Here is a 13,867-nt window from a genome sequence, read left to right on the forward strand (position 1 = left end):
GGTGAGGGTCAATCCTCAACTAGGCCACCCATTTTTTGTGGACTAAATTACACTTTTTGGAAGCAACGAATGAGAACTTACCTTCAAATAATGGATTGGAAGGCATGGAATGTTGTCACAAATGGAAATCTGATCCACACTAAACTAGTAGATGGAAAAAAAGTACCTAAAAAGGAAAAAGAACTAACCAAATCAGATTTCAAAATGCTGCAAATTAACTCAAGTGCAATAAATGCCCTATACTGTGCACTTGATGCAAATGAATTTAATAAAGTAATGGCGTGTAAAACAGCTAAAGAGGATAAATTAGAGGTAACATATGAAGGTATGGTATATGTTAGGGAAAGTATAATTGATATGTTAACTAGTGAATACGAAGCTTTTAGGGTGAATTCCGATGAAACTATAACAAGCATGTACACTAGGTTCACACATATCATAAACTCACTAAGTGCCTTAGGAAAAACATATTCCACCCATGAGATGATTCGCAAAATTCTAAGAGCACTTCCACCTATTTGGGAACTAAAAGTCACAGTCATAACGGAAGGAAGAAATCTCAAAACAACTTCATTAGATGAACTTATATGATCACTTCTAACTTATGAAATAATTTTGAAAGAAAGAAGCACTGGAAATAAGAATAATAAGTCTATAGCTCTAAAATCCTTGAAAGAACATTCAAGTGAAGATGATAATGAATCTAGTGAATTAGAAGATGAAGAATTAGCTCTCATAACTAAAAGACTCGGAAAATTCCTCAAAAGAAACAAGAAATTCACTAGAAAATACAACGGATCAAAAGCCGAAAAGGGTGAAAGTAATAAATGGGAATACAAAAGCAAAAATGAACCTCCCACTTGCTATCACTATAAAAAGGCTAGACACATCAAGCTGGACTGCCCACAACTCAAGAAAGAAAAGAGGAAAAATAAGCCTGCAATGAAGGCAACTTGGGATGACACAAGTTCAAATGAATCGAAAAGCGAGTCAAGCGATCAAGAAGTAGCAAACATGTGCTTCATGGAACATAACAAAGAGGTAAACTCTTACTACTCTCATTCTGAAGATTCATGTGATGAATCATGTAGTAGTTCATGTGAAAGCATGCCTTCTTATAAAGAACTTCAAGCTGAATTATTCTCTCTGCATAATAAGATCATTAAGGTCACAAAAAGGAACATAAGCTTGAAACAACAAAATGAAATACTTAGAAATCAGCTCGAATCCTCAAAACTTGTTGAAGAAGAAAAAGACTTAAAGATTGAAGAGCTCGAGAAGAAAGTAGATAATTTGTCTCAAAAATTAGCTAAGTCTCAAGTGAATGAAGATAGCAAGAGAGTGCAAGAAATAAATGATCTTAAAAACCAAATTCAAGAAAAGGAAAAGGTCATTTACAACTTTACCAAAGGTAAATATAACTTCGAAAATATGGTAGGACAACAAAGGATGGAAAACAACAAAGAAGGAATTGGTTAATGGAACATCAAACAAAAGAAAGAAAAACTTGTTTATAGGATATTTTTTAAATCAATCCAAACATTATGCAAGTACTTCATCAACAAACACTTATGAGCATACTACTTGCTACATGTGTAAAAATAAAGGACACATAATGTTTAATTGTCCACTCAAGAAAAAGTACATTAAAGTAAAAAATGAATGGAAAATAAATGCTAAAAATAGACAAGATTTAAAGAAAGTTAAGAAAGTTTGGGTTCCTAAATTAACAACATAAATCCTTTCTAGTAGGTTTGCTTTAGGACCACTCCGTCTAAGGATAAGTGGTACTTGGACAACAGGTGGTCAAGGCATATGACGGGAGATAAATCTCAGTTCACTTCTCTCACTCAAAAGGATGGAGGAGTTTATCGTCGAAGGTCCTAAGGATAGGGAAATCTACCTGCTCATACAAGTAGGTTCCTTCTGCCCTAATACGTTATGCGGCTACTATCATATTTGTAGCTACTAGTGCACTCGCCTTACTCAGCAAGCTCTCAGGCGAAAGGTACGTCTTGCCCATTCGTAACATTTTCTACTTACATACATACTTCTAATATCATAATACATCATTCTTTCTATCATTATTCAATCATACACATCTGTTCATATTCATAACTTAACATTGCATTACATTTCACTTTAAGTGACTCTTTCCCATTTTACATTGTTCACATTTCACATTTCATTTCCATTTCATTTATTTCCCTTTCCATTTCATTTCATTTCATACCTAACATCTTTCAGCTGTTTTACCCAACATATTTCAGCTGTCATACATTTACCCAACATTTTTCAGCTGTCATACATTTACTCAGCCACTTTCAGCTATTTTACCCAGTATATTTCAGCTATTTTACCTAGTATATTTCAGCTGTTTTACCCAGCATATCCACTTTCAGCTGTTTTACCCAGCATATTTCAGCTATTTAACCCAACATATTTCAGCTATTTACCCAACATATTTCAACTATTTACATGGTTGCATTAACACACACAAGCAACATATTTCATTTAACATTTTCATACTCTGTTCATTTCTTGTATATCATGCATCCCATACATATAACATATTTCCACACATCATTCATATTTACTCATGCCACACAATTTAGCAGTAAAATTCATACATTGTCTGAAAATAAGCCAACCCACAATTAACATTCATATACTAGAAAAATACTTTAATTTATTGCATAATTATTTTGAAAAAAATATTTCACTTTCATCAGTTCAATTTCACATAAACATATCTAATAAACAGTCCTAAATTCAGAAAAACATAATTTAAATGGTCAGCATTTTAAACTCATACCGAAAAATTTACACGTACATATAACACAATTTATTTTTCATTAAATTTATATAAATTCTGATTTAATATATTTTTTCCCTTACCTTGTTTCTTGAACTACGTCAATAGGGACTCCGAAAAAATACCTGCGGCGCTCACCCAAACCCTGGTTCAAAAACCCTAGTTCCATTAAATTAATCCTAAATAAAATACTTATTTAAATATTTCCGAGGGCCATAAGTCCCAAATAAATAATAATACCCGTAAATATACCCAAATTGCCAAATTTCTCAAATCTCACTCTCGCTTTGGAGTAGGGCCTAGAAAACCCCAATTGGAAGTTTACCTACACCAAAATGACGACAACCTTGATTAGGACCACATGGTGGTACCTGATTGTCGATTTAACCGCATATTAACAGCGAAATTGAAAAAATGGGGAAAAATTACCTTTCTCCAGGAGTAGTGCTTAAGTCGTTTCCATGACAAATCTGTTACAATAGAAATGTCGGTGGTAGAGTTAGGAATCCAACGGCACCTTCTGTTTCCCGATCTTACGCAAACTCGTCGAGAAATTGAGAGAATGAGAGAGACGAAGACGGAGGTGGCTAGACCCGCAGGAATGAGCAGAGGGGGGGAGGGGCGTGCCTTCTCTGGATCTCCTAAATCTTCAGGAGATTTCCAATACACACACACACACACACACATATATATATATATAACTTACCTATATACGTATATATATATATATATATATATATATATATATATCTTATTTCAATTAGTTTTTTTTTTTAAATCCAATGTAATAATGTTTAATTTAATAACTAATTATTTAATTTATCTTAATTTAATTTAATTTCTTTAATTTTTTTTAAATTAAATTAATTTTTTTTCTTTTTCCCACGCATTCCTTTTATTTATTTATTTGTTATTTTATAAATATTTTATTATATCAATCATTTTAATTTTTTGGGTCTTTACAGTATGGACGGATAATCACCCCTATCCTTAAGTAATATCGTAGGTAAAATACCTTACATGTGTTTGAATAGGATCAGAAAATGATTTCAGAAATTATGTTAATGATTTGCAAATGATGTATAATATGTTATTTACAAACCTCATGTTAGCCACACGCTAATTTAATATATTGTTTCTTAACAAATTGAAATGTGTCTCACCCGAATATGAATTTATCTTTTTCAGGACCTCTATGTGATCGAGTTTAGAGAGCTTGAGTTTATTACAGTATTTTTGGGTTATAGAAAGGGAAAAGAGTATAATTTTGATGATATTTTTGGGATATATATTAAGTTATGCTTTATGTTTTATGTTTTAAGTTTTTTGAGATATGGATGATTGCGAATACTGGATATTGGAGAAATGTATATATATGTAGATGCAAGTTGTTGGATGGATTATTTGGGTTGTTATAGTTAGAAACTCTGGTATTTTATTGTTTGATGATTATATTTATGTTTTTCGTTGCGTAAATGATAATAGAATGTCAAGTATTAGGTAAATGAATGGATGACGTGGCACCCGGGTCTCACTAGGCGGGTTCAGGGCACCACAAAGCATGGTTTATTAAGGTATAACGTACCGGACTGGGTTTTTGGGTTCAGGGCGTAACATTCCAAATCTCAATACTTTCTAAGTTTCGCCTTATACAATCCAAGCTTTCTTGATTGTAGCCAACAATGCCATTCTTGTATTTATTTGTTTCAATAAGCTCAGAAACTCATCTTTAAAATTGTCCATTTCAACTCGTTCAATATCCTTGTATTAATTTTGATTAAGTGGCTTTCCATCTTGGTATCCATACTTTCTTAGGTCTTGATGGTTTAACAAGAGATGTTTATTTTACTTTCCAAACTTGCTTAGTTTTCACACCATTTCTTTTTAATGGACATTCAAACTTAATGTGTCCTTTTCCTTACATAGAAAAATGCTGTATGTGTGTAAGCATTTGAGGAGGTACAAACATAATCTTTAGAGGCTCTTATAAAATATCCCATGTAGAGGTTCTTTTTCCTTGTATTCTCTACTCTATTGAATCCTATACCTTCTTTATCCAAACACATTCTTTGTGATCCAATCATTTTATCAAAGTTATCCTTTCCTTTAGTGAAGTTTTAAATTATTTTATTTTGATCCTCAATTTTACTTTCAAGGAAAAGTATTTATGAATCTTTTATTCCTTTACAGTTTACTTGCATCCTTAATAGCTCCTTAGTCATATGATTTATTTTGCTTTCAAGTTCAGCAATGACTAGGTCTTTTTCTTTTTCAATAGAAGTTTGAGATCTTAAATCTTCTAGTTCTTTCATTGCTTTTTCATTCTTACTTTCCAATCTCTTGATTTTTAAATCCATTTCTCTTTCAGTAAGATTTTTAGATTCTAATTCTTTTATTACCGCTTCATTCTTATTTTTCAGTGAAGTATATTGTTTAGTTACTTTAACTAGAATCTTATGAACTTTGAATAATTATGTTTGTAGTTCTTCATAAGATGGTCTATTCTCATCACTGGATTCATCAGATGAACTAGATTCATTGTATGAATTATCACAAGATTTGGATAAAGAACTTTGTTCCTCATGATCATCTCATGTCATAAGACAACCATTTTCAACCTCTTGATCGCTTGATTCACTTTTTGAGCTACTAGAACTTATATTGTCTCATGTAGTTGCCTTCATTGCCTTTTTCCTTTTTTTTTTTTAGATATCTTCTTGAGTTGGGGACAAACCGGTTTTATGTGTCCAACTTTCTTGCAATTATAGCATGTAGGAGGTTCTTTCTTTATTTTCTTTTCATTAGTTTCTTCTTTATCTGATTTGGAGTCTTGGAATTTTCTTTTATTTTTCGTTCTAAGAATTTTTGCAAGTCTTTTGGTTATGAGAGCTACATCATTCACATCCATTGTCTCTTCATCTTCATCGCTAGAACTTTCATTTAAAGCTTTAAATGCTATAGATTCCTTGGTTTTAGATTTCCTCTAGTTCTTTCATTTATTGCCATTTCATGTGTGAGTAAGGATCCTATTAATTCATCTAGGGACATCTTCTTCAAGTTTCTTCCTTCAGTTATTACAGTGGCCTTAGGTTCCCAAATCGGTGGAAGTCCTCTAAGAATTTTTCGGATCATTTCATAAGTTGAGTAATTTTTCCCTAAGGCGTTGAGGGAGTTTATTATATGAGTGAACCTAATGTATATACTAGTGATGGTTTCATCTAGGTTCATCCTAAAAGCTTCATATTCACTTGTGAGCATGTCGATTCTACTATCTCTAACATCAACTGTTCCTTCATAGGTTACCTCTAATTTATCCCATATTTCTTTGGCTGATTTACATGTCATGACCCTATTGAATTCATTTACATCAAGGGCACAATATAGTGCATTCATAGCCCTTGAATATACTTGTAACATCCTATGGTCATTGTCAGTCATATCTTTTTCTTCTTTAGGTATTTCTTTACCATTCACGATTTTAGTGGGGATAAGGTCACCATGTGTGACAACTTTCCGTGCTTTCCAATCCATAGTTTGTAAATAGATTCTCATTCTTTGTTTCCAAAAGGTGTAGTTTACACCGCAAAAAATAGGTGTTCTATATGAGGATTGACCCCCCACAAAGGGAGATACACCTAGGTGTGTAATATAGATCTTTATGTAGATTAAGATTTACTACAACCCCGCTCTGATACCAATTGAAAAGTAATGTGTATTCCCAAGAGGGGGGTGAATTAGGATTTAAAAATTTCTTTACAAACACTTTGTTTTACAAGTTCCTTGATTTAAGAATTAACCCAATGAATAGCATTCACACAATCACAATGATATTGATTTGCAACCTCACAAATACAACCAACAATCCTTTTAAAGTTAAGTCAACAATTAATCCAAGTTCAATTCTTTAATGAATAATGGTAAAGATCATAACTCAATTTAGCTTTTGAATATGTCAATCCAATCAACAAGGTAAGCTTGATTTCACGATATGAAATAAAATAGATATTTCAACAAGCTTCCAATATTCAGATTTTGATATCAAATAAGTTGCTTGAATTTAATCAATAAGTTAATGAGCTTTGATATTTATCAATCAACATACTCCCTTTAGGGTTTCTACAAACTTTGATATTTATCAATCAACGTACTCCTTTTAAGGTTTCCGCAATTCCCAATAAAAAATTAATTTTTAGTAATTAAGTAAGCATCCACGCAATTTATATATGCAGAAAATTAAAGAGATTTAGGGAAAAGAAAGACACCAAGATTTTACAAGGTTCGGCTATACCCGCCTATATCCTTGCCTTAGACAAACCACCCAAAGATTTCACTCAACCGCTCCCTTAACCAAGCGGAGCAAACCGTTTACACACTCCTTCAAGTAGGATGTAGCCCTCCTCTCCAAGCGATACCCCATGCTCGATTAGACAATGATTCAATCAACCCTAAATCGTCAAAAACAACAAGAGAAAATTTTGTGTACGATGACACTCTCAAAAGAGTTTATTAGTACAATTTGAATATCATAATATACTTCAATCAAATATCACTATAGAAAGATGAAGCTCAAGTAATTTATCACCGGGATTCTTTCTTGGATTGAAAATTTCAGTAAGAGCACAAGAACCGTGCAAAGTATCAGCAAGAACACAACAAAACTTCAAAAAAAAAGTTTTTCAACAATAGAGCTTTTGAATGTAAAAGTATAAACTGATTTGTTGATTGTTGTTCGTATTTAATCTTGGAATTAACTTCTATTTATAGAGTTAAAAAGTGTATAAACATATTCCCCAAGTTACTTTGAGTATTTCCCAAGTTTTCACTTTGTTTGGGGGCCAAGAAATCACTTTTTTGAAAGTTTCCCACGTTTTTTTAAATTTAAATTTACAAAGGTCAGTCGCTTGTGCCTTTTAAATCAACGTATTTTGAAAGTCAGTACAGGTTCAGTCACCTATGCCTAATGGGTCAATCGATTGTACCCATTTTGTCTGCTAATCAGTCAGCTGAGCATACACAGTCAGTTGCCTGAGTTGTCAGCTTCAACCACTTTTCAGTATTTTTGGTATAACTTTCACTATAAAACTCTAAATAATACGATCTTAGTAAAAAAAGAAAGTTAAGAAAAAATCCTACAACTTTCATGGTGAACATTTTTGAAGATAGGAATTCATTGATAGATAAAATTACACATCAATGCAGATATAGAAAAAATAAGGTAATAATTTAGAGAATCCTATTTTGGTGTTTTTCATTCCAAAAATAATTTGAACCCTTTTAAAATAATTTTTGACCTTATAAAAATATTTTTCAAGTATTTTAAAAGGTATCCAAGTCTAGATAATTAACCTAAGAGTTTCATGCATCTATATTGAAATCGTTTGAAGTACTTACATAAAACTTCTTAAAAGACTATAACTTTCTAAGTCTTAAGTTTTCATGTATTTACTTTACTCTTAGTATCTTCATGTATTTGCTTTACTTTTAATATCTTCGTGTATTTGCTTTGACTTCCTTCATAGCTCATTGACCTAAATACATACTTCATTAAGTTCTTCTAACTTTAAGTACAAGCCTTCAATAGATTTTTCAAGCACTTGACCTTCGTCTTTTATCAACACTCTTGAGTCCTAAAATCTTACTTAATCAAATATGTTAAGTTCCTTTACTTTGTTATCATAAAAATAAGATTTTAAGCCTTATGAGACCAACATGGGTTTTTGTGCATAATATTGTTTTTTCTATGAGATTATGTTGGGTACATGTGTGCATCATGTTCATTGTTTTAAGGCTCATGAATATGTTCGAATGCTCTATTTTTGGGCTACCATCTCTTAAAAATCATGTATGTTGTATACTCTAATATATTAGAGCAATTGATTTAATGTCAAAACTTAAAGAATATTTGTTTGTCATGGGATTGAATGCAGCCATTGTTGCTCTATAAAGGACTTAGAGAGAGTAAGATAGAGAAAGAGAGCGAGATAAAGAGCTAGAGGAAGAGGTACATAAGCAAAAATTAAGAGAGAGAGAGAGAGAGAGAGAGAGCAAAACTTGCAAATAGGAAGAAAAGGAGATAATAAGAAGTGTAAGGGGATTGGACAACGATGGTATATAGCCACGATCTGGCCAATCTACTGCATGAAAGGAAGAAAAAAGATTTTTTTTTTTTTTTTTTTTTTGGAAAAAAATTCGCTTTTCTTTCTGCGGCCTAGCGCTGATAGTTAGGAAGAAGAATATAACAGTCAATAGCTGAGTCTGCGGCAGCCATGGTTGCCCGTGCGAGGACTTCTGCAAAGCTCGTTCTTTCTACACAGTTTCCACTAGCCTAGGGGCATCTTTTGGCAACGACCCGAAATCGACGGTGTTGGCGGCTAGATGTTTCCAACGATGACGTCAGGCAATGACAATGAGTGAAGTGGTGGAGAGGTAGCTCCTTTTGCTGCAACAAGGCGACGACTAGAGTTGCTGCAACCCTAGCTCACATGCAGCGGGAAGCGAACGATGAATAGTGACAACCCCCACCCCACCTTCTTGTGGTTCTCTAAGAAAAGCTAGATCAGGTCGACGCGATTAATTTTTTTTTGTCTTTTTAAAATTTTCTATTGATTTTAAATTAAGAAAAAGAGCTTAAAAAATGTTTACAATTCAAAGAAAATCATAATTTTTTTTGGGGCACTTTACCATTATGTTTACTAGTATTATTAGTGTTATTCTAATTATACTATTATTATTGTGAAAAACCCCTTGATTCTTTATTATTATTATTATTATTATTATTATTATTATTTATACTTTATTTTTATGGTTTAGTTTATTTATTAAAAAATAATTGATAAAAAATCAAAAGAATACAAATAAATATTTTTTTTAAAATTTCAAAAAAGGAAAAAAATAAAAAATAATCTAAAAGTAAAAAATGAAAAAACAAAAAAAAAAAGTGTTAAGGCTTTTCAAGGTAACAATTAGGGTTTTTGTCCTTGTAATTATTTCATTTTATTTATTTACTCTTTTTTTCTACCAATAATGTTACCTTAATTTGAAAATTGTATTTAATTGCTGCAATTTTGACTTTCTCAAAACCCAATTAAATCTTGCAAATCATGCCTCCAAGATCCCTATTAAAATTCGATAAAATCTCATTCCTAATCAATTTAACTTTCCTTTTAATTCAAAGTCAAATTTTGAAAATTTTCAAATCAAGTACTTGCCTTATCTTCTAAGAATTTCAAGTCCACATTTATTCTCTTTTTTAATCCTTTTCTTTGAAATACAAGATTCTATAAGGATATGAGTTGACATTTTCATCCCAAATCACATCATTATTGATGTTGATTTATGAAATCAAAAGAGAACAAACCCATTCCACTTTTTTTTTTTTGAATGATCCATTTAAATTTCTTGATTTGAATGCACATGGGGATATTTCCATCTTCTCATCCTTTGTTGCTTCCTTATCTTGAATGTAGGACAAACCTTCAATTGATGATGGAAATCGTTCTTAAAATAAATGTTGTAAGGTTCCTAACACATTCCTTACACATAATCAAACTTCCGAACCCATCTATCAGTACATAGATCATAGGGATCTTGCTCGTCGATTATTAGTTTCCCTCATTTTTTTTTTACTTCCTCAAAAGAGAAGGTGGCAACTCTGCATTGTCACATTGATCCCTCCATTCCATTCTCATCATGTCCTATAATGGACAAAATTTAATGCCGACGGCAATAAAGTTGTCAAGGCACTCATGAAACACATGGTTCACCCGTGTACAAAATGTCACCAACACATTCGTCAACCCAAAGGGTATTAGCAAGAATCCATACATGGTGCACCACATCACACAAGTAGTTTTTGATTCATCAACATCTGTTATCCTTACTTTATAGTCAATTGTTGTGAAGTACTTGGCATGACTTAGCTAACCAAACAAATCAAAAATTAGTGAAATGAGATACTAATTATGCATAGCTACTTCATTGAGCGCACAGTAATCAACACACATCTTCATGCTCATATAATGTTTCCTCTACAAAACTAGTGTTTTGATCACTTCCAATAACTCATCAAGTTACTTCCTTAACTCTGCTAACTCTAGAGGTGTTATTTGATAATCACCCTTAGCAGTAAGGCTTCACCCTTGGTAACAACTTGAACCCATGCTGCACACCTCGTCGAGGACGTAGCTTGTGAAGTAGCTTGTTTGGCATCACAACTATACCTAACACATCTTGGATGATAGTAGGCACCCACTATTAGCTTACTTCTTCATTTACTATAAATATGGTAATAAATACAGACTCACCCCTTCTATCCTTTCATGAGTTGCATGGTTGAGAGAAGGAACTTCTCTTTGTCTCCTTTCTTCACAACAATTTGCACCATTCAAGAATGGTCTACCTTCAAACGAAGGGAATTGGTAAGCAACATTGGTGTCGTCTTAGTCTCCCTTAAGAATTCCATACCAAGTGTCATTTATAAATCATCCATCAACACAGCTGTAAAATTTGCATATCCAACCCACTCTCCAAGCTTCGAATCACTTGCTTGGCTACTCCTAGAGCCGGTTGAGTTGCGAAGTTAACGACTTTCATGCATCTTGAGTCCTTGTCCAAGTTCAAGTTAAGTCTCTACATTTCTATCCATGAGACAAAATTATGGGTAGCCCTATCCACTATAGCAATATTCTTCCCATTAATCTACAAATCAAAAAACATTAAACCTTATTTATAGGTAACTTTTGGTTCGTTTGTTTGCCTCTCTAACACATGAGTAACCACATTGCACCCATCCTTGGGGTCTTCTTCTCATCATTATCTTTAGTGCCCCCTTCACAATAGAAGCTTACAAGGCATTGAGCGCTAACTTGTGAGGGTAATTAGGAACTCTATGCAGGTCATCTTATCCTTACCATTGGATGTTTTCAACGATCACACAACAAAACTTCCTTTAAAGTTGATACCTTGGTGTGGGCCCCTCCACTTTTGGGTTTTCCCTTCTTGAAAGACTTTCAACTATTTCCACTCATGTCACTTCTTTTAGACACTGTTAAATACTCTCCAACATAGTCAACCAAGTGTTCCTAGGGGTGGCAAAATGTATCAAAATCCGACAGGTGACTCGCAACCCGCCCATTTAAAACGAGTTAGAGTTTAATACAAGTCAACCCGTTTATAAACAAGTTAACCCTAACCCGACCCATTTATTAAACAGGTTAGCTAGGTTCGGGTCAGGTCACCTGTCGAGCGACCTGTTTACTTGCCTATATATACACATTTAAACAAGTAACTCTAATTTCTTACCCACACCCATTGCCCTCTACCCAGCACGCCGCCCACACCCCACGCCAATACGCCATCTTCGATCTTGCTCTTCTAGGCAGCCCAGCACCGCAACACTAGCACGACGCACCCACACGCCGTCACTGCACGCCATTGCCATCTCTCAAGAGTCCAGCCTCGCAGACTGCAAATCCTCTTACCTCTCGCCTCTGCTCTCCTTTTGGACCTCTGCAGATCCTCCCACCAGTCGCCTCTGTCCATCTCACTTTTAGTCTCCCTCTCACGATCTCACCCTCAATCTCCCCCTCCCTCTCGAGTCTATGCTCTCGCTCTCAATCAACAATCTCCCTCTGTGAGTCTCTTAACTCTCCCAATCTTACTTGAGATGTGCAAAAAAAAAATTTTTTTTTACATTTTATGTTTTTTAAAAGATTTAATAAATATTAAAGGTACTTTTCTTCAAAAAATAAATTTAAAAAATTAAAATATATAATTTTTTTAAAAAAAAACTAGCAACTCGTGACCCGTCCATTTATTAAACGGGCTGACTAGAGTTTACATGGTTGTGACCTGTTTAGCCTCTACCCATTTACGACCCGCCCGAACCTAGCCCGTGAACCTTTTTTCCACCCCTAAGTGTTCCACAATTGCTTGTGCAGTAGGCAAGTCTTGAACTGTTTATTAATGAAGCGTTACTCCTATCCATAGTAATCCCTCAAGAAAAAAAAACAACTCATCTTTCTCTTACATGCCCCGTTTATCCAACATCAAAGTAGAGAATTACTTTACAAACTCAACAATTATATAAGCGTGATTAAGTTCTCACATTTTGCAACGAGTATTGTACTTAACATTCTCAAGAAATAATTGGGCCTCAAGATCACCTCAAATCTTCCCAATAAACAATTACACACCATCCAATTTGATTCTCATTAGACTCGTACATCACCACAACTTAGTACATTATAGCTACAAATATTTATGCTTCCTCTAAGTCAATCCTCCTCACATAAAAGTATTGATCCATGTCAAATAAGTTCTCCAACTCCTCAGCATCACCAATGGAATCATGTTGATTTATTTGTGATCCCTTCAATACATCAACATTTTTAATAAGTTTAGCCATCTTCAACACCAAATGATTTATTAAATCAGCTTGTTCCTCTAGTGCCTCAATTTTTTCGGTATTGGTCGGCATCATCTTTTATCCACGGTTCACATAATCCCACAATATGAAGATAATCAAACTCATGAAACAGATAACCAGACCCTAATATGTAATATCATGGACCAGACACTTCACACCTTATGAAAGGTTATGCGGCATAAGCTAAAGCACTCTTGGTTAATCGGTCATGATTGATAAGGGCTCTTACCTGATCTATAACTTGGTCGATTATTAGTTCACAACCATATTATTGATTGATTCATGGTCATGATTGACAAGGAATATCCATTAGTTCAAGCTCTAACCACTAATCATGAATTCAAGTTTATTATTTACAAAGCTCATACTCACAAGTACAGTTTCAAGGTTCATTTAGTCTTTTTGAGTCCCTAATATTCCTTTCCCTAGGCACATTCAACGCCCACGGTTATCATATACATGCAATTATTTTAGTCCAAGTAACAAAGAGGCAATATAAAATTTCCTTTCTTATTTTTTCTTATCAACTCTAATCTGCTTAGAATATCAAGAGATCAAAGAGTGGCTAAGAATTATTCTAGGGAAACCTTCAGTCTCTAAAACTGCATATTTTGTACAAGAGAATC

The sequence above is a fragment of the Malania oleifera genome, chromosome 13, assembly GCF_029873635.1.
Source record: "Malania oleifera isolate guangnan ecotype guangnan chromosome 13, ASM2987363v1, whole genome shotgun sequence".
Taxonomy (NCBI): Eukaryota; Viridiplantae; Streptophyta; class Magnoliopsida; order Santalales; family Ximeniaceae; genus Malania; species Malania oleifera.